General features: G+C 46.0%; 1 non-coding gene across 1 annotated transcript; it reads left to right on the top strand.

The window, feature by feature from the left end:
- The first annotated feature begins 19,275 nt into the window (after positions 1 to 19,275).
- trnai-uau (transfer RNA isoleucine (anticodon UAU)) lies at positions 19,276 to 19,370 on the top strand. Its single transcript has 2 exons — positions 19,276 to 19,313; positions 19,335 to 19,370. It is a non-coding gene; the product is annotated as a tRNA-Ile (tRNA).
- Positions 19,371 to 19,701: the final 331 nt, after the last annotated feature.

Below are 19,701 nucleotides of genomic sequence, written 5' to 3'. Positions count from 1 at the left end.
CATGTTGCTTTGTGGGAATTGTAGACATCCCCATTATACAGGGTACCATTGATTGTGTGCAGGTCAATTTGTGGGAGCCACATGTCAACTGAAATGACCCATAACCGCAAAGCACTCTTTCAACATGTGTGACCATACATAGCATATAATGCCCAGTATTTTGGCAGCAATTATAATGTCTTCATTCTGCAGCAGTCTAATGGTGAGCCATGCAACAAACCAAAGAGCTACCCTTTGACAACATGGCTCATGACTAATGCATAACTCAAGCACACATGGGCAGTATACATTTGTTAAAAGCCACGATGCCACCTGAAATGGAGTATATTGTGGGCAAATGTGAAATTGTCTATGTTAGCAGGAAGTATAAAAAAGCATACTATATAAATGGTGGAATATAGCAGCGCTCTGAGATTCAGAGAGATCCGGCTGTCCTTGTACATGGAATTACAAAAGACTGGTATACAGGTACAGCAAGTAATTAGGAAAGCCAATAGAATGTCATAATTTATTGTGCGGGGAATTCATTACAAAAGTAGGGAGGTTATGCTTCAGTTGCACAGGAGACTAGAGAGACCACATCTGGAGTATTGTGTACAGTATTGGTCTCCTTATGTAAGGAAAGATGTGAATGCGTTAGAAGCAGTTCAGAGAGTGTTTGCTAGACTAATACCAGGAATGGACGGGTTGTCTTATGAGGAAAGGTTGGAGAGGTTAGGTTTGCATCCATTTGAGTTTAGAAGAGTAAGAGGTGATCTGATCGAAACATATCAGATTCTCAGGGGTGGACATGGAGAGGATGATACCTCTTGTCGGAGAATCTAGAACTAGGGGTCACTGTTAAAAATAAGGGGTTACTCAATTAAGACTGAGATGAGGAGAATTTTTTCTCTCAGAGGTTTGCGAGTCTCTGGAATTCTCTTCCTCAAAAGGCAGCGGAAGCAGAGGCTTTGAATATTTTTAAGGCAGAGCTAGACAGATTCTTGATTAACAATGGGGTGAGAGGTTATCAGGGGTAGGCAAGAATGTGGGGTTGAGGTTACAGTCACATTAGCCATTATCTTATTGAATTATGGAGCAGGCTCAAGGGGCCGAGTGGCCTACCCCTATTCCTAATTCGTATATTCATATGAAACGTGAAGGGGCAGGATATTGCCACGCCTAAACAATGCTTCTGATGCGTAGACCACTCTGAAGGGACTCTGCAGTACTCAGCAGAGCACGTGTGTTAAGATTCATGGTGGTCTGGTACATGTATGCATCTTTGCCATCGTGAGGGCACAGGCCTTGCCACCAGCTTAATGCTGAGTGGCTGAGGAATAGGAGGAAGGGAGAAGGCAAACAGCACAGTCCAGCTCTGGCCAGGCCACCCAGGGTTGCTTTGTATGACTTTGATGTGAGTAAACATAACCCAATTTCCAATTCACCAACAGTCCCACACCCTCTTTTCCCCGTGTTGCTGACCTTCACCGCATCCATTTTCTCAAAATGTAAAGATAAATGTATAATTGAGCATTCCGAAGCAGATTTTTAAATCATAAATGACATTAACTAATCAGCCTTGTGCGTTTCCTTAGTGCTGGCCTTCTGTGTGCCCTTGTCTGTCCTAGTGCTCTTAATGTGGAGATGCCAGCGTTGGACTGGGGTAAGCACAGTAAGAAGTCTCACAACACCAGGTTAAAGTCCAACAGGTTTATTTGGTAGCAAATACCATAAGCTTTCGGAGCGCTGCCCCTTTGTCAGATGGAGTGGAAATCTGTTCTCCAACTGTTGGAGAACAGATATCCACTCCATCTGACGAAGGGGCAGCGCTCCGAAAGCTTATGGTATTTGCTACCAAATAAACCTGTTGGACTTTAACCTGGTGTTGTGAGACTTCTTACTAGTGCTCTTACACAGCGTTACACCATTGTTTGCAGCATTGCAAGGTGACCTCGAGTCCAGGTTTGGACTGTGATCTCGGAATGGGTGGCAGCAGTCTGGGCTGCCAGTCTGACGCACTGTCAGAGTGGCAGTGGTGGGCAGACGAGAGAAACACAACTGTTTTGCACTCCAAGAAGCCATTGGCACTGACCTAGGGCAGTGCCTCAGCAATTCTAGCAATCTGTTGGAGAACAGACCGAGGCACTGATGTGACACCGTGCGAGCCCCTTTGAACACTGTATTCTCAACCATGCTGGCAGCAGTTTGAGCTTGAACGGCAGCACCAAGATGTTGAGTGCTTGTGCTACAATGGAGATGGAGGCTTCAATCGTCAAATGGTGCCATCATGGTTTGTCCATGTGCGTACTAATGCTCAAGAGGGTGAGCTCCGCCTTGCACAAAGCCCTGTGCCAAGTTGGTGTCAAACCTTTCCATATTCCTTGCTGTTGCATGTCGGCTCTCTGGTAAGATTCCCAATGCACCAAGTATTGTGCATAAAATAAGGGTATTGAGTTCAAACAGTTTGTGTCCCAAATACTGCCTCCCCCCCCCCCACCCCCTCCCCGCCTCCCCCCCACCCACAATCAATCTAAGGCTGACTTTCCATCAGTAGGGGCCAAGAGTTTCCAACCAAGTTGTTCTCCTCATTTCCAGACGCACCTTTACAATTAGATTGTGAGCATAGCTTGAGTTTGTCTGCGGGGATACATGCTGTTGCACTGCTCTTCTTGATCCTTTTACCGTTAAGAGGATGAGGCTGTATGACGTTGTGATTATACCACAAGGGAAGATGTAGCAAAACACAAAGAGTGCAGTGATATAGGATGCTGCGTTGGAATCTGTTTTTGATGCTTTCCAATCTATGCAGCAAGCAGTTCCATAAGGTTCCATTCCGTAACTACCCCAGTTTGCTAGAGGAGAAACGGCGAATATAGAAGCATATGCCCAAGTGCAGGTGGTGAGGAGACATGCATACTCTGATGTAAATCTGTTACCTGTTGTAGAATAAAAATTTAAAAACATTTGATTAAAATCAAACAAAAAGTTCTAATTGATGCATAAAAACACTGTCGCACATCGAAAGAGCCATCAAAACCCAATCCTTTCAAATAATCCATACAATTTACTCAGCTGAGGGCTGTTCCCCACCTCTTTCCTTTCCAAAGGGAATGTACTACTTAAAATATTCCATCATTCCCCAGAAAAGCTAAATTTCAGAATATTTCTCAATAGCTCAATTTGACCCTGGCCTGCTGTAATCTAAAGGAAATGCCACAGTTCTGATATGATTCTCATCCCCATTCTCCACATAATCTTTGATCCCCTTATTGATCAAGAACCTATCTATCTCTGTCTTAAAGACACTCAATGACCTGGCCTCCACAGCCCTCTGTGGCAATGAGTTCCACGGATTCACACCCTCCGCCTGAAGAAATTCCTCCTCATTTCAGTTTTAAAGGAGTGTCCCCTCACTCTGAGGTTGTGCCCTCTAGTTCTAGTCTCCCCCACTAGTGGAAACATCCTCTCCACGTCGACTCTATCGAGGCCTCTCAGTATTCTGTATTGAGGGATCCCCCCCTCATCCTTCTAAACTCCATCGAGTATAGACCCAGACTCCTCAACCGCTTGCTCCTCATATGACAAACCCTTCATTCCTGGGATCTCATGTGTAAATTTGTTACAACATAAATCACACAAAAATGCCCCCAATTGTACAGTCAAGCTCAAAAAGGGATGTCGTTTTAGAAGCATCAATGAATGTTTAAAATCTCACATTAATCCAAACAGCTTCCCTAAAGTTATGCAGTTTCAAACAGAATTAGGGAAATTATTCATTGAAACTAAACAGTGTTTTCCCCACGATAAGAATGGCTGGAAACTGCTGAAAAAGTGACGATCACGCTGCTATTATTCATGGTCACCATTATTGAGACTAGCTTTATATTCCAGGTTAATTATTAAATTTAAATCCCAACAATTGCAATGGTGGGATTCAAACCTGTACACTGACCTTTCTTCTGCTATCAACACGTTCTGCTAGTGCCTTTATGCCACTATCAGCACCTTCTTTAGTCTTTAACACTGCCATTAATATTGCCTCTGTCTTATGCCCATGACATTTTTGTCAAATCGCTCCAACTCTCTGTCCCTGACCTTGTATTTTGCTCCACTTCCCCTCTTAAACAGTATCAAATCCATCAAATTTCACCCTCTGGTTAGCTCTGAAGACTTGAGATGTTAACTCTGTTTCTCTCTCCACAGGTGCTGCTAAAGCTGTTGAGTTTACCAGCATTTTCTGTTCATCTTACTTTCATAGACCAATTAGGTTGAATATCTGTTTCTGTGCTGTAAATGCTATGCACTTCTCTGTAGATGAAGCCGTCTAGGGTTGATATATTATTGTCAATATTCATGAAATTGTATTTGAAATTCGATATGTATTATAAAACTGAAAAATACTAAATTGAACCTACCACAAGTGGGGTAACAGACCTTCATACAGCAGACAACACTCAGCACTGTCAGGTTGGTAAGGCTGCAGATACCAAACAACATACCACAGAAAGCATAATAGAGGCATGTTCCTTGGCCAAACAGCCATCTGGAAGAAAGATCAGTCTGTTAGTCGTCTTATAAGAGTAAGCATAAGGTTAGAGAATTCTGAATCTAGGATTGAGGCGGAGATACTTATTTAAATGCTTCACCTTGCCAAGATACGTATGCTAAGTTTTTTAATCTAATAAAGCTGATAATCTCATAAAACTTCCTTTTTCCATCTGGGTTTTGAATTTCAAGTTGGAGATACTTAGGCCGGAAGTGTCCAACCTCGCCCGTGGTTGGGCTTCTCTAATCCCGCTCCAGTGGATGGAGATTTGGCTGGGTGCCAAATTCTCTGTTCTCGCTAGCAGTGGTAGTGGGGTGTATGAGATCGGAGAATCCCACCCTTTTGTGCTTCTATTCACAATATGCCAAAAATTTTGAACTTAGCTTGATAATTGATCCTTAATACTGAGCACTGAATCAAATGATTGTACTGAAAGATACTATTTGCTATCCAAAGCCAAATCCCTTTGATGAATCAAGAACAAAAAACTTCTGAAATGCTCGAATTGGATTTGTTATGAATTAATTTGTGTGTTTTAATTACCTGTGTGCAAAAGATGATGGTATGGCCAGAGGTAATAGAGTTAATATCATTCCAAGGTCACTGATCGCTAAGTTTACAATGAAATATTCAGCAGGTTTAAGGGTATGTCTTTTCTGGTATGCTATAAACAGGAGAGTGCCGTTTCCAAGCACAGATAAAACACCTGCGAAAACACAATGATTATTGTTCTACAGTTAATATTCGAAGCATTTTTGCAGTCGGAAAACTTACTTCTCACATACAAATTACAAGCAAAGACACTTGCTCCAACGTCTTTTAAAACTTACACTTTCCCAAGAACCAATATTTTCCAAACAAGTATTAATTTAAAAATCCACAACTGCCAGCGCAGGTGTAAATCTCCATTAATTAGGCAGAAATTCGACAACTGACTTGGCCGATATCTGATCTAAGTTATATGCAATGTGTGAATTGTGCGAACTCTTGTTTTGACTACCAGATAAACACAATAGCCTGGGTAGTAGTAATAATGGTGAAACTGTCAGCTCTCACTGTAATTACTGGATAAAATTGACAGTCACTTCTGGTGTCTGCAGATGCGCAGTTAAACATGGACATGGTGAAGTTGCTTATTCCTCCAAAGACTGTAATTTTGCATTTGTTGCCAATTTAAGAGAAGCTGAAGGTGCAGTGGTGATGCCACTGGACTAGTAATCTTGTTAATACTGCAAGAACATGGATTCAAATCTCATTATATCAGCTGATAGAAATTTAAGTTCAGTTAATTAATACAGATCTTTAACAATTGAAAGCTAGTTTCAGTGATGATGGCCATGGGACTATCATTGATTGATATAAAAACCTGTCTGGTTTAATAATGTCCTTTAGGGGAAGAAATCTGCCATCCTTACCTGGTCTGACCTACATTAGTCTCCAGACCCACAGTGGTATGGTTGACTCTCAATTGCTCTCTGAAATGACTATGCAAGCCATTCAGTTCAATGACATTTTGGGATGAGCAAAAATGCTGGCCCGGTTAGTGATTGCCCGCATCCCATGGAAGAATTTTTTTAATGGAATCGGCACTTAGATTACCAATATTGCCCGAACTTAAATCAATTACCTGCTCTCCTTACTGTAAAGACTGATACACATGTTAAAATGTTTTCCATTTGAGGTAATTGTGCTTTTAATTCTGTGCCCAGTTATAATTACTTCTGAAAAACTTCTCTGGTCCTGAACAATTAATTTTGGTTAATTAATTTAGGGCGGCACAGTGGCACAGTGGTTAGCACTGCTGCCTCACAGCATTAGGGACCTGGGTTCTATCCCCGGCTTGGGTCACTGTGTGTAGTTTGCACGTTCTCCCCGTGTCTGTGTGAGTTTCCGCCCACAGCCCAAAGAAGTGCAGGTTAGGTGGATTGGGGGGACTAGCTAGGGTAAATGTATGGGGATAGGGCCTGGGTGGGATTAGGGTCGGTGCAGACTTGATGGGCTGAATGGCCTCCTTCTGCACTGTAGGATTCTATGACACTTCTATGAATTTTACAGGTATGGTGTCTCAATCCTTTTGGAGAAAATTAAATCAGTGATTCTCAGAGTGAGTTTCATGAGAGCCTTCCAGTTGTTCTGTGCACTGGTCCAAAGTGTAAGTCATAGACGCATAATGCAACAGTCGAAGGCATACAAGAGAACAGGTCAAAACTCTAATACTCACCACTCACATGATGGCACGAACCAGACCGCCTCCTGTGTGTGGCACAGTACATCATCGACGCACGTAACATCAATGTATTTTTTACAAGGGGCAGATTTATGTTACTGTATAATATCTAACTGTGAGATTGGACTTTCAACACTTGTGGGTTTGAAAACAAAGTGGGACTGGCTAAATGTGGAGCTTGACGTGAGATTGAAGCTCTCCAGCTCGGGACCAGACATCACTTCATTGGTGTCTCATCAAAAGCAACACACATCTTCCCATTAATTCTGATGATTTTTGTTTTGCAGTGGCAAGCAAAAACAGGTGGGGTAGCACTGGCAGGTGGTCTTTTTCCCCACTTAAGTGATCCTGGGTTAAAACATTTTGAGAGCCACAAATTCAAATATTGCAAGTTTTTTAGAAAAACAGTTAATGTTTGTAGTATGCTCTTTAGGTTCCTCCCTCAATCCAAGGTGTATGTCCTAATGTAGTTTCACGGTTGCACAGTGGTTAACACTGCTGCCTCAAAGCACCAGGGACCCCGGGTTCAATTCAAGCCACGGGTCACTATCTGTGTGGAGTTTGCACGTTCTCCCCGTATCTGCGTGGGTTTCCTTTTGGTGCTCCAGTTTCCTCCCATAGTCCAAAGATGTGCGGGTTAGGTGGATTGGCCATGGTAAATTGCCCCTTAGTGTCAGGGGATTAGCAAGATAAATACGTGTGGTTACGGGTATAGGGTCTGGGTTGGATTGTTGTTGGTGTTGGCTCGATGGACCGAATGTCCTCCTTTCTGCACTGAGAGAGTCAATGATACTATGAATTTGATTTTTCTGTAACCTATGTTCCTTGCTTTGCCATCTGTGAGAATGTTTCAAGCTGATTGGTTAATCAGGCTCCCTGCTACCTGCCCTGCTACAGATCCCCTGTAGAAAGCCAAATTCTAACTGACATCAGAAAAGAGGACGCCTGCGCACTGGAGTTCATTAAAATGTGGGCAGTTTTTCTCAGTGTGAATATCAGTAGCGTTCACTCACTGCTGACTACAAAATCCAGGCTTCTGCAATGGAGAGTTCAATCACAGGAGAGAAAAAGACAGAAGGAGCAGCAGGAAAGAATATTTTTTTTCACTGAAACTTGGAATAATGCAGCAGTAGTTATAGATAGAGTCATAGAGGTTTACAGCATGGAAACAGGCCCTTTGGCCCAACCTGTCCATGCCACCCTTTTTTTTAAATCCCTAAGCTAATCCCAATTGCCCTCATTTGGCCCATATCCCTCTATGTCCATCTCACCCATGTAACTGTCTAAATGCTTTTTAAAAGATAAAATTGTACCTGCCTCTACTGCTACCTCTGGCAGCTTGTTCCAGACACTCACCACCCTCTGTGTGAAAGAATTGCCCCTCTGGACCCTTTTGTATCTCTCCCCTCTCACCTTAAACCTATGCCCTCTAGTTTTAGACTCGCCTACTTTGGGAAAAGATATTGACTATCTAGCTGATCTATGCCCCTCATTATTTTATAGACCTCTATAGGATAAGTTCTGCTGTCCTGCATCACAGAATGTATTTGCAACTATCACAATAGCTTTCAGACAGCAGTATTCATTAGAACCAAGGGGTAGTCGGATTACCAAATCAGGTTTGATATATTCCCAGAGGTTTGGAAGCAGGATCTCTCACCTCCTGTATAACCTGTTTTCCCATTTCCAATATTTCTCAGTTTAATAAGTGAAAGTGTTCAAAGAAAATGAAAAGAAAAGCTTTTTACAACTCCCCTAAGAATTTTTCCCCGGGTTTTACACAGTGGTGTCCAGCAGACTACTTCTCATTTCCTGGAGACTCCAGGATAATCCTGGAGGATCAGTGAATCAGAGGCATTGGCCGAAACCAGGGAGATAGTGACCTTCCAAGGCAATCTGCAAGAACATTAAGGGAAAAAATAAAACTCAAACTATTACGAAGATATTGTTCCCGATCCAAATAAAGTATGCGTATTTGCCCTCGACATATGTTGAAACATATTTCTGGGCATTTTGAGTTGTTAACTTGAACATTGCTGGGCTGCTGTTAGACCCTGAAAACCCTTTGAGCCTCTGAGGAGCACAAACCTGCTGTCTTCTCTCAATGTGATATCATTCGTCCTCTCAACACTGCCACTCCGTCAGTGCCCTTGCTGCTTTGTGTCAGCCAGCCCTGACGGCTGCCGCCCATGTCAAGATTGTACCAGGTCTTCTAGGGTCAAAGCTGCTTTTATACTTTACCCAACTTTTTCTCCTGTCCAGCATGGCAGCCCCTGCTTTCAATCTTCTCCCCCAAATATCTTTGATTGACTCTGAGAGTCTCTGGGTCTGGGCAGTGACAAAACCAGCTGCTTCCTCCTTTCTGTCCAGGTGTTAAAAGTTTTCACCTTACATTCAGCAAGTCTTGACCTAGGCCCCAGCCCCAATGGCAACCAGGTCACATGGGCTTGTCTCCAAGCATTTTCATGGAGGGCCCATTCTCCACTACTCCATTTTACCTTGAATTAAAGGAGACAGTTTAAAACATAATAGTTTTATGAAATCCAGCACTCATAAAATTGGGGGCAATTTTGAGCCCGCACTCTCCGTCTGCGGGAATGTCCGCTCACAACCCAGAGGGCGCACCGGCGAGTTTCTGAGTTTCGATCCTCCCTGTCCCTTGTTGATGGAGTGGCCTAAAACAGGGCGTGGGACCACACAGAGTGCTTATTTTGATACATTAGCATGTCATTAGTGAACAATCTCTCCGGATATTGAGCCCATGCAGAATTTTTAGCTGGCACTGGTGCCATTTACAAGAGCTCTACAGAAGTGTGAACCTCTGAGGGAGGTTTCGGAGGTGAGCACACAGGTAGCCAGCACCCTCCAGCTCAGGGGAGAAGCTCGGGGGACATGGATAGGTTCAACTCGGGGCTGGGGGTGGGAGTCCCAGAATTGTCATTTTTGGGGAGGGGGGGTCAAGAGGGGTAATTTGCAGACGTTCTCTACCCTTCATGTAGGGGGCCACCCCTTGCTTTAAAGGTGTTGTGAAGGTTGGTATGCAGGCAGCGCTTCCCATGGCCTCCTTCCTGCGTTCCTGTCCACATCTCTGCTGGGAGGGAGTGCTCTTCCTTAGTGGGTGCTGGCAAGAGGGTAGGTGGGACATAGCATTGCCATTCTCACAGGGGTGAGATGCCAGGTGAACGCACTGGTTCCCCCAAACTGGGTGGCATGAACATACAGTGTGGAGGTTCTGTGGTTGAACAAGTGACAAACATTCAGAACAAAATGGTGACTTTACTGCATTAGTGCCTATAATCACTCATGCGCACTATGTGCCTACGGTTCCTTAAACTTCCTCACCCTCCCACTATGTCGAGGTGTCTCCACAAGATACACAGCTGAGGTTGAGGTGGCCAGCTGACTTCCACGCCCTTTTGCCTGAGATGGCTTTGGCAGGCGTCCCCCAGGGTGCCAGGACCTTGAGAGTCCAGGTCTGCTTTCAGGCAGCGCAGATGTTCGACTGCTGCCCTTCTTGGTGTCAGGGGCTGGAGGCGTGTCGCTCACAGGGAGGGGTGTGTCAGATGGGCCGAAGACGCCCGGGGTCCCCTGGCTGGAGGGCCCCAGGCAGTATTCCTGCTAATCTCTTCCCTTCAGGTTCCCAGGGGCCCCTATGCTCCAGCCTGGGGTGGAGGGGCAGCTGGAGTGAAATCCAGGAGCCCCACCGCCCTCTGGCGCTAACACTCGTGGACTCTACACTGTGGTATGGATATCTCCTGCCATGGAGTGCACGTGCTGCACCAAGGTCTCCACTGCACACATCAACCTCACAGTGTTGGCCTCAGTGCACTGCAGTGACGGCACCATCTCCTCACTTAGAATGCGATGGGACTCCTCCAATCAGCCTTGCAGGCTAAGGAGCGATGCTGTCACCCGTCCTGAGTTGCATGACTCTGTCTTTGCAGCTCCAGCAGCTGTGGGGTGACCAGGTCCAGGGGCACATCATTGACCTGGGACATCTGATTCAATGCTAACCACTGGGCCGCTCCAAAAAGTACTTTTTCTTATGGCACGAACTACCAAGACATTCTGTAATTACTGATATAATCTTGAGGGATACCGTACAATTACTGACACAATCATAGAATCCCTATAGTGCAGAAGGAGGCTATTTACCCTATTGAGACTGCACTGACTCTCTGACAGTATCTTTCCTAGGACCTCTTTCCTGCCATATCCCGTAACTACAGAACATATTTACGCACTTACCCCGCTAATCAATCTAACCTACATATCTTGGGACACTAAGGGGTAATTTTACCACCGAGCTTGCACATTTTTAGACTATGGGAGGAAACCGGAGCACCCGGAGGAAACCCACGCAGACACAGGGAGAATGTGCAAACTCCACACAGACATTCAACCAAGGCCGGAATTGAACCCGGGTCCCTAGCACTGTGAGGCAGCAGTGCTAACCACTGTGCCATCGTGCCACCCTCAACCTTCAGATGGTGAGACTGACGCACTGCTTAGGGAGTGTGGGAGGGAAGAGAGAGACTCTTAGAAGGAGACCTTATCCACTTAAAGTCTTCCAGGAGTACTTCTCTTACTTTCACCTAAACTGGGAGCAAAATCTGCATCACCGATGATTCATGGTGGGTAAATTCCACCCCCAGTCTGTCAACATCTGTGAAGAGGGAGAAGCAAACGATGCCAGACCTGCTGAATATTTCCAGCACTTTGGTTTTTATTTCAGATTTCCAGTATCTGCAGTATTTTGCTTTTCTCATACAGTCTGTTAATCCACATAAGAACAAAGAACAGAGTGCCGCTCCTTGGTCCAACTAGACCAATCGTTTGTATCCCTCCATTCCCAGGCTGCTCATGTGACTATCCAGGTAAGTCTTAAACGATGTCAGCGTGCCTGCCTCCACCACCCTACTTGGCAGCGCATTCCAGGCCCCCACCACCCTCTGTGTAAAAAACATCCCTTTAATATCTGGGTTATACTTCGCCCCTCTCACCTTGAGCCCGTGACCCCTCGTGAACGTCACTTCTGATCTGGGAAAAAGCTTCCCACTGTTCACCCTATCTATCCCCTTCATAATCTTGTACACCTCTATTAGATCTCCCCTCATTCTCTGTCTTTCCAGGGAGAACAACCCCAGTTTACCCAATCTCTCCTCATAGCTAAGACCCTCCATACCAGGCAACATCCTGGTAAACCTTCTCTGCACTCTCTCTAACGCTATTTTTACCAACAGTACAAGTAACATGTGTCTAATATCTGACAGCAAGGTTCAAAAACTCTTCTGGTTGGCATGATCGAGACCTAATAAATATATGAAATAAGCTCTGACTTCCAAATGCTGATGCCTCAATAAAAGAATTTGGCTCAGTTACTCCACAATGAGGCACAAGAGATTTTGAAGTGACTTCATCCTTTATAAATTTGTTTTTCATATATTAAATTAAATTTGACCCCTACAAATGACTGTCAGCTGCTCCCCAGTCTCTTGAGACAGTTAAGAAATTGATTCTTGAGCTATACAAAGATTCCAGCTTTCATTCCATAGCTGCGCTGAGTTAACTGATCTCAGTTGAGGTGTTGAAAGGGCAGCTATAATTTCCACCACTAAGCTAGGGAGATAAATGAAATACTCTTCATAGTCCATGTCGGAATTGTGTCAATAACGAATAAGGATAGGATCAGCTCAAGAGAATCTGTTGCTAAAAGACTCATGCTTATTTAAAAAGCTTAAGTACTTGTCTCACATGCAAGCACTGCATAAACAATATTAGTTCACATAGAAGCCCCACAGTGCAGAAGGAGGACATTCGGCCCATTGAGTCTGCACCGATACTGTGAAAGAGCATCTTATCTAGGTCCACCCCCTGCCCTATCCCCACAATCCTGCGCATTTACCATTTACTTGTGAACAATTAAAACCATTGACCACTGATATTAAGTCCACAGATACAGTGTGAATGTTCCCAAGTGCTGTGTTCAAATTTTTTAAAAACAAAAATATTGAATTTTCAGGAATAGAGATAAATTGTGAACTTTTGATACAATTTTAATAAATTAATGGTTCACAGCATTTCAGTAAACTGGAGCAGAATTAATTGCAGAAGTTCATGATAAGTTGCCAATAATCCATTTAACCTACCCACCTTGGGACACGAAGGGGCAATTTACCATGCCTAATCCACCTAACCTGCACATCTTTGCAGTGTGGGAGGAAACCATAGGACCCAGAAGAAACCCACACAAACACGGGGAGAACATACGAACTCCACACAGACAGCGACCCAAGGCTGGAATTGAACCCGGGCCCCTGGTGCTATGAGGCATGAGTTAGACTGATAACATTGGCAACTTACCATTAAACTTGTATCAAAAGTTCACAATTCACTTTTATCATGAAAATTCAATATTTTTGCTTTTAAAAAATCTGGACACAATGTTTGGGAACATTCACGCTGTATCTGTGGACTTAATATCAGTGCTTAATGGTTTTAATTGTTCGCAAGTAAATGGATATTGTATGTGTTAGCTTCAGCATGTCTGTCGAAATTTGCTTATCAAGCCTGATTTGGAACTATATTGCTAATCCTTCACTGTCACTGGGCCAAAATCTGGAATTCCCTGTCTAATAGCATTGAGTGTACCTACACCAGATGGACTGCCGGAGTATCAGAATGCAGCTCACCAGTGCCTTCTCAAGAGCAAATAGGGATAGGCAACAGATGCTTGTCATGCCTGCACGTACATGTCCCATGATAGAATAAAATCTACATATTACTGTAAAATAACAAGAATAGATTATTTTAAATGCCCTTTCAGAAGAACAAGTTGAAGTAGGTAATTTGAATTTCTTGAGTTGATAAATCAAATAAAATGTTTGCGGGAAGATATAATTGCTACAAAACTGGGTTTTATAATACCATTAGTTTTGGGGCTACTGGTGCCATTTGGTATCAATGTATTCGCGTATGCATTAAGAATGTGCGTTGGATATATGCGCACTAAGCAGATCATGATGCCAGTCAGTGTGTTAAGGCTGATTTGACACTGGTGTTGTCATTTAGGGCCTCACTGCTCTAATTAAAATGCTCTCTTAAACATACACACAACTGAACATGCATTCTGCAATATGGAGGAGCACCGCATTAGTTTTATTTAAAAAATCATCAACCCACAGGTTAATTAATAATTACTTGCTAATGGCTCTGAGTTTTTGGAAGGAGTGGGTGTTTTGAGGAGTTGGTTACGGTTGGTGAAGTTTGCAGGGAGTAATGCTGTATGTGGAAAAGGCCTTGGTTTTGACTGGGCACACTCCTAGTCATTGATGCTATCGTAGCAGTCCCCTTCGGACTGGACCATGAGAGGGAGATAGTGCAGAGGCAGCAAACAAGGGAACAAGCTGCCTGTTTAAAGGAGAGGGAGGGAAGAGAGAGACTCTTAGAAGGAGGTCTTATCCACTTAAAGTCTTCCAGGAGTACTTCTCTTACTTTCACCTAAACCGGGAACAATGTCTATATCACTTATGATTCATTAAAGAGATTCTCACAGAATTCTGCCACCTCTTACAACCAGACCTGCGGCTTTGGAGCAGGATGAGGATGGTTCTGCCAATCACTATGAAGGTCATAGCCCTGAATTTCTTTGTGTTGAGATCCTTCCAAGCTGAAGCAGAATATCTAACAAAGAACAAAGAGAACAAAGAACAATACAGCACAGGAACAGGCCCTTCGGCCCTCCAAGCCCGTGCAACTCCCTGGTCCAAACTAGACCATTCTTTTGTATCCCTCCATTCCCACTCCGTTCATATGGCTATCTAGATAAGTCTTAAACGTTCCCAGTGTGTCCGCCTCCACCACCTTGCCTGGCAGCGCATTCCAGGCCCCCACCACCCTCTGTGTAAAATATGTCCTTCTGATATCTGTGTTAAACCTCCCCCCCTTCACCTTAAACCTATGACCCCTTGTGAACGACACCACCGACCTGGGGAAAAGCTTCCCACCGTTCACCTTATCTATGCCTTTCATAATTTTATACACCTCTATTAAGTCTCCCCTCATCCTCCGTCTTTCCAGGGAGAACAACCCCAGTTTACCCAATCTCTCCTCATAACTAAACCCCTCCCTACCAGGCAACATCCTGGTAAACCTCCTCTGTACTCTCTCCAAAGCCTCCACGTCCTTCTGGTAGTGTGGCGACCAGAACTGGACGCAGTATTCCAAATGCGGCCGAACCAACGTTCTATACATCTGCAACATCAGACGCCAACTTTTATACTCTATGCCCCGTCCTATAAAGGCAAGCATGCCATATGCCTTCTTCACCACCTTCTCCACCTGTGACGTCACCTTCAAGAATCTGTGGACTTGCACACCTAGGTCCCTCTGCGTATTTACACCCTTTATGGTTCTGCCATTTATCGTATAGCTCCTCCCTACATTATTTCTACCAAAATGCATCACTTGGCATTTATCAGGATTGAACTCCATCTGCCATTTCTTTGCCCAAATTTCCAGCCTATCTATATCCTTCTGTAGCCTCTGACAATGTTCCTCACTATCTGCAAGTCCTGCCAACATCTCTCAATTCACCATCCATTGCTGCAGGGAGGTGGGAGAGGCTGTTTATGTCAGGGGAGGGAGTTTATTGTGTTCTCTCTGAGCAGTGTGTGCATCTGTCTTTGTCAGGATAGTAAGCACTATTAACTCTGCACATACCGTTTTATGAGTAGTACATCTCAAACCACAAAAGTTACCATTCATTGACTACTCAGTCGGTGTGTGAGATGCTGCTGCAGGCCCCAGGATCTTGGCAGCAGGAGTGATACTTTCATTCTACACCAGTTCACTGTTCCTTCAATCTTTCTGTCATCCTGTCAAACCAAAAGGTGGCTGCTGGCCAGCAATCTAACTACATTACAGCTGCTTTATGACATAACTCTGCATAACTCAACCATACGTGGCTAGTATGAGAGCCATGCTGTCATGAGAATCATCATCAAGCAAACAATGGGGGTGCTGAAGTATGTTAGAATGTAACTGGTGACAATTTTGTATTGGATGGAATGTGAGCAATGGGAACAAGATGTAAGGGTCAGCTGACCCAGTAAACCATGGAATCAATTACAGAATGATGTAATAGTCAGCTGACTCACTATCAATAAGAACCTGTTTAAAATTGTGGAGAACTTGGTGTCGCCCAGGGCAAGGCCCCAAGTTTGGAGTAATGATGTTTCTTTATTAAACCCTTTCCTTGATTTATAAGTTGGAGAAAGTTTTGTTCTATTTTTATTGTCTGCATTTGAAGAGTTATTTGATGAGACAAAGCAATGGTTCCGGTGCCTCGACCTTTTTGGAGAAACCCTCCAATATTTGGCAGGGTGGCGTGGCGCTTTGCTTTATCCTCCCACAACCTGACCATCATGAGACACCAGCCCTTACCACTAGTGATGCAGCGAGCGCTTCAGAAAAAGGAGGAGGAAGAGGAGGTGGAAGGCAGGAGGCAGTTGGCACCTCTGCACCAAGGATGACTTTTCCATGAGTGCCTCATACTACTTCAGGTCCTGTGAAAACAACCCCAGAGCCCTACGGAACAACAATCCCATATCTTACCATCCCTCTGTCCCATTACAATATCTTCTTAGCCACAGTCCTGAAGTTAAACCACCACAACAAAATAATTGTATACCAAAGTTATCCACCAGAACATTGAATATTCCATACAAAACTAATCAGCATTGTTCATTTTCTTAATACTTGTCTTTGCCTGAAGCCATACTACCCCAGTGATTGCAGCATGGCTGTTTGGGGATGCTACCCTCATTGAGAGAGACTGCAGATGGCCTTGCACGGTGACATGGAGCTGCTGTGGGCTTGAAACATGCAGCTTTGGGTTGCACCATATTGACATGGGTGGCAGCAGTCTGAACTGGCTGGCTGGCAACCAAAAGCAAAGGCAGTATGTGGACTGGCTGTGGTGGGATGACCAATGCTATCATCCTGAGAGAGGTCAACAGGTTAATGTTCCATGGAGTCAGTGCCACTTCCCCAGGGAAGGGCCTCAACAATTTTAGTCTGTTGCAGCAGGTTGCTGAGAGACCCTGAAAACCTCTTTGAACAGTTGTAATCGCAGCCAGCATGGTAGAACTCTGAGTCTGCATGGCAACAAAGTGCATTTTCATTACATCATAAAATCCCTACAGTGCAGAAGGAGGTAATTTGGCCCATCAAGTCTGCACACAATTCCACCCAAGCCCTATCCCCATAACCCCACTTATTCACCCTGCTAACCCTCGGACAATTGGCAATTTATCATGGCCAATCAACCTAACTCGCACATCTTTGGACTATGGGAGGAAACCGGAGCACCCGGAGGAAACCCACATAGACACGGGGAGAATGTGCAAACTCCACACAGACAGTGACCCGAGACCGGAATTGAACACGAATCCCTGGCACTAAGAGGCAGCAATGATAACCAGTGTGCAACCGTGCCGCCCGACATAAGTCTGGGCTTCCATTGCAACCACCACATGTTAGGTGACTTCTTCCGGTGCTGAGACATCAACCATCAGATGCTACATTGTGTTGGGTCTTCAAGTGTTCTTGTTGAGTCAACAGTACTTGCCTGCTGGAAATCATGGTTCCCAACCTCTGCCAAAGCCCTTTGTCAATTTGGAGCTGCCCTCCTCTATGCACCTTGATAACAGGCTTCCTGACCAACCTGCTAATGCATGAGACATTTCTGCATGCGTATCCATCAGCATTTCCCTATTCATCACGTCAATGTTCCTTACCTGAATCCTCTGCAGCTAAATCTATGGGGGGAATTTTACCATTTTGAGTCTAAGTGCCGAATCTGGGCGTCAAATAGATCCGTGCCTGGAATCCTCTTTCCAGCGCGCCCATATGCGTTTTGCCGGCTCCGGCCCGATCCGCGCTGTGGGTGGGGCTTAGCGCTGGCGGACCGATCAGAGCTCTGAACTGCGCATGCGCAGTTCGAAAAAAATCTGACAGAGCGCGCCCGGGCGCAAAACAAAAAGCAGAAAGCGGAGAGAGCGGCTCTCTGACGTTCATCCTCTGGTCGGGGGGAGGGGGAGGGGGGGGAGTGGGGGAGGTGAGTGGGGAGGGGGTGTGACCGGTCATCCCCTGGGTGGGGGAGGAGAGGGGGTGTGACCGATCATCCCCTGGGGTGGGATGGTGGGGGGGGGTCGGCTGCCAGTCTGCGGCCGATGCCTCCTGCCGGAGTGGACATGCGGCCATGCCATCCCACAAAACCTTCAGGATGAAGCGATTCCTCGCTCAGAAGGTGAAGCAGAACCGGCCGATTCCACAGTGGATCCGCATGAAAACCGGCTACAAGATCAGTACAAGTCCAAGAGGAGACACTGGAGAAGGACCAAGCTGGGCCTGTAAAGGGATCCACCATCACTGGTACACTACCAGCCACAGATTACTCTTCCCTGCAGGGGCAAGAGAGCGGGAGAGATGGCTGTGGCTGGTAGTGTACCAGTGATGGTGTATCCCTTTACAGGCCCAGCTTGGTCCTTCTCCAGTGTCTCCTCTTGGACTTGTACTGATCTTGTAGCCGGTTTTCATGCGGATCCACTGTGGAATCGGCCGGTTCTGCTTCATCTTCTTAGCGAGGAATCGCTTCATACGGAAGGTTTCGTGGGATGGCATGGCCGCACGTCCACTCCGGGAGGAGGCATCGGCCGCAGACTGGCAGCCGACCCCCCCCCCCCCAACCAGAGGATGAGACGTCACACCCCCTCTCCTCCCCCCGCCCCCCCTCCCCCAGGGGATGATCCATCACACCCCCTCCCCTCCCACCCCCCCCCCCCCCCCCCCAGAGGATGAGACGCCACCCCCCTCCTCTCCCACCTCCCCCCCCCCAAGGGATGAGACGTCACACCCCCTCTCCTCCTCCCACCCCCCTCCCGCCCCGACCAGATGATGACCTGGGTCAGAGAGCCGTTGCAGTCTCTGACCCCGCTCTTCGGAGGCTGCAGCGGCGACTTCAGACTTTTATTTTGCAGGTCGGTAACAGCGCGGACGCGAATCGGTAAAGTGGGATTTGGTGGTGCAGTTGGGCGCGCGGTTCATTAAGTCAATTTAAATGCATGCAAATGCATTTAAATCGTCGGGCCGCCCAATTCGGGCGCGGGCACCCGAAAACGGGCGCGAAGCTTTGGTAAAATCAGGCCCTATGTGTGAGCTAGACCCCTGGTGAGCTACCAACCATACTACCCTTTCACCCTGGCCTGACTGCAGCCCACTTGTGCCTGCTCAGCCACAGGGTGCAGGTCCTGCCTCTGTTCTACTCTCTAAAGAACGTGCAGTGACAATATCTGAGCTCTTGTCAGTAAGTGTCGGAGTGTGAGAGGATGTTTCTCCTTCATCAGCCTTTTCTTCCTCTCGGACTTCATGGGCCTGCACCAATTCTTCACTGGGTGGCAGTTCCTGGGTCTCAGAAAGCACAAAAGCAGTAAGGTAGGATTGGAGGAAGGAGAAGGAAGCTCCAGTGGCGCAATCGGTTAGCGCGTGGTATTTATACAGCAGTACAGCCAGCGGGCGATGCCGAGGTTGTGAGTTCGAGCCTCACCCGGAACAAATGTTTGGCGGCACGGTAGCACAGTGGTTAGCACTGCTGCTTCACAGCTCCAGGGTCCCGGGTTCGATTCCCGGCTCGGGTCACTGTCTGTGTGGAGTTTGCACATTCTCCTTGTGTCTGCGTGGGTTTCCTCCGGGTGCTCCGGTTTCCTCCCACAGTCCAAAGATGTGCGGGTTAGGTTGATTGGCCAGGTTAAAAATTGCCCCTTAGAGTCCTGGGATGTGTAGGTTAGAGGGATTAGCGGGTAAAAATATGTGGGGGTAGGGCCTGGGTGGGATTGTGGTCGGTGCAGACTTGATGGGCCGAATGGCCTCCTTCTGCACTGTAGGG

This window comes from Mustelus asterias, chromosome 20, assembly GCF_964213995.1.
Source record: "Mustelus asterias chromosome 20, sMusAst1.hap1.1, whole genome shotgun sequence".
Taxonomy (NCBI): domain Eukaryota; kingdom Metazoa; phylum Chordata; class Chondrichthyes; order Carcharhiniformes; family Triakidae; genus Mustelus; species Mustelus asterias.
Note: the sequence above shows the minus strand (reverse complement) of the source record. Positions and strands in the feature narration are given on the sequence as shown.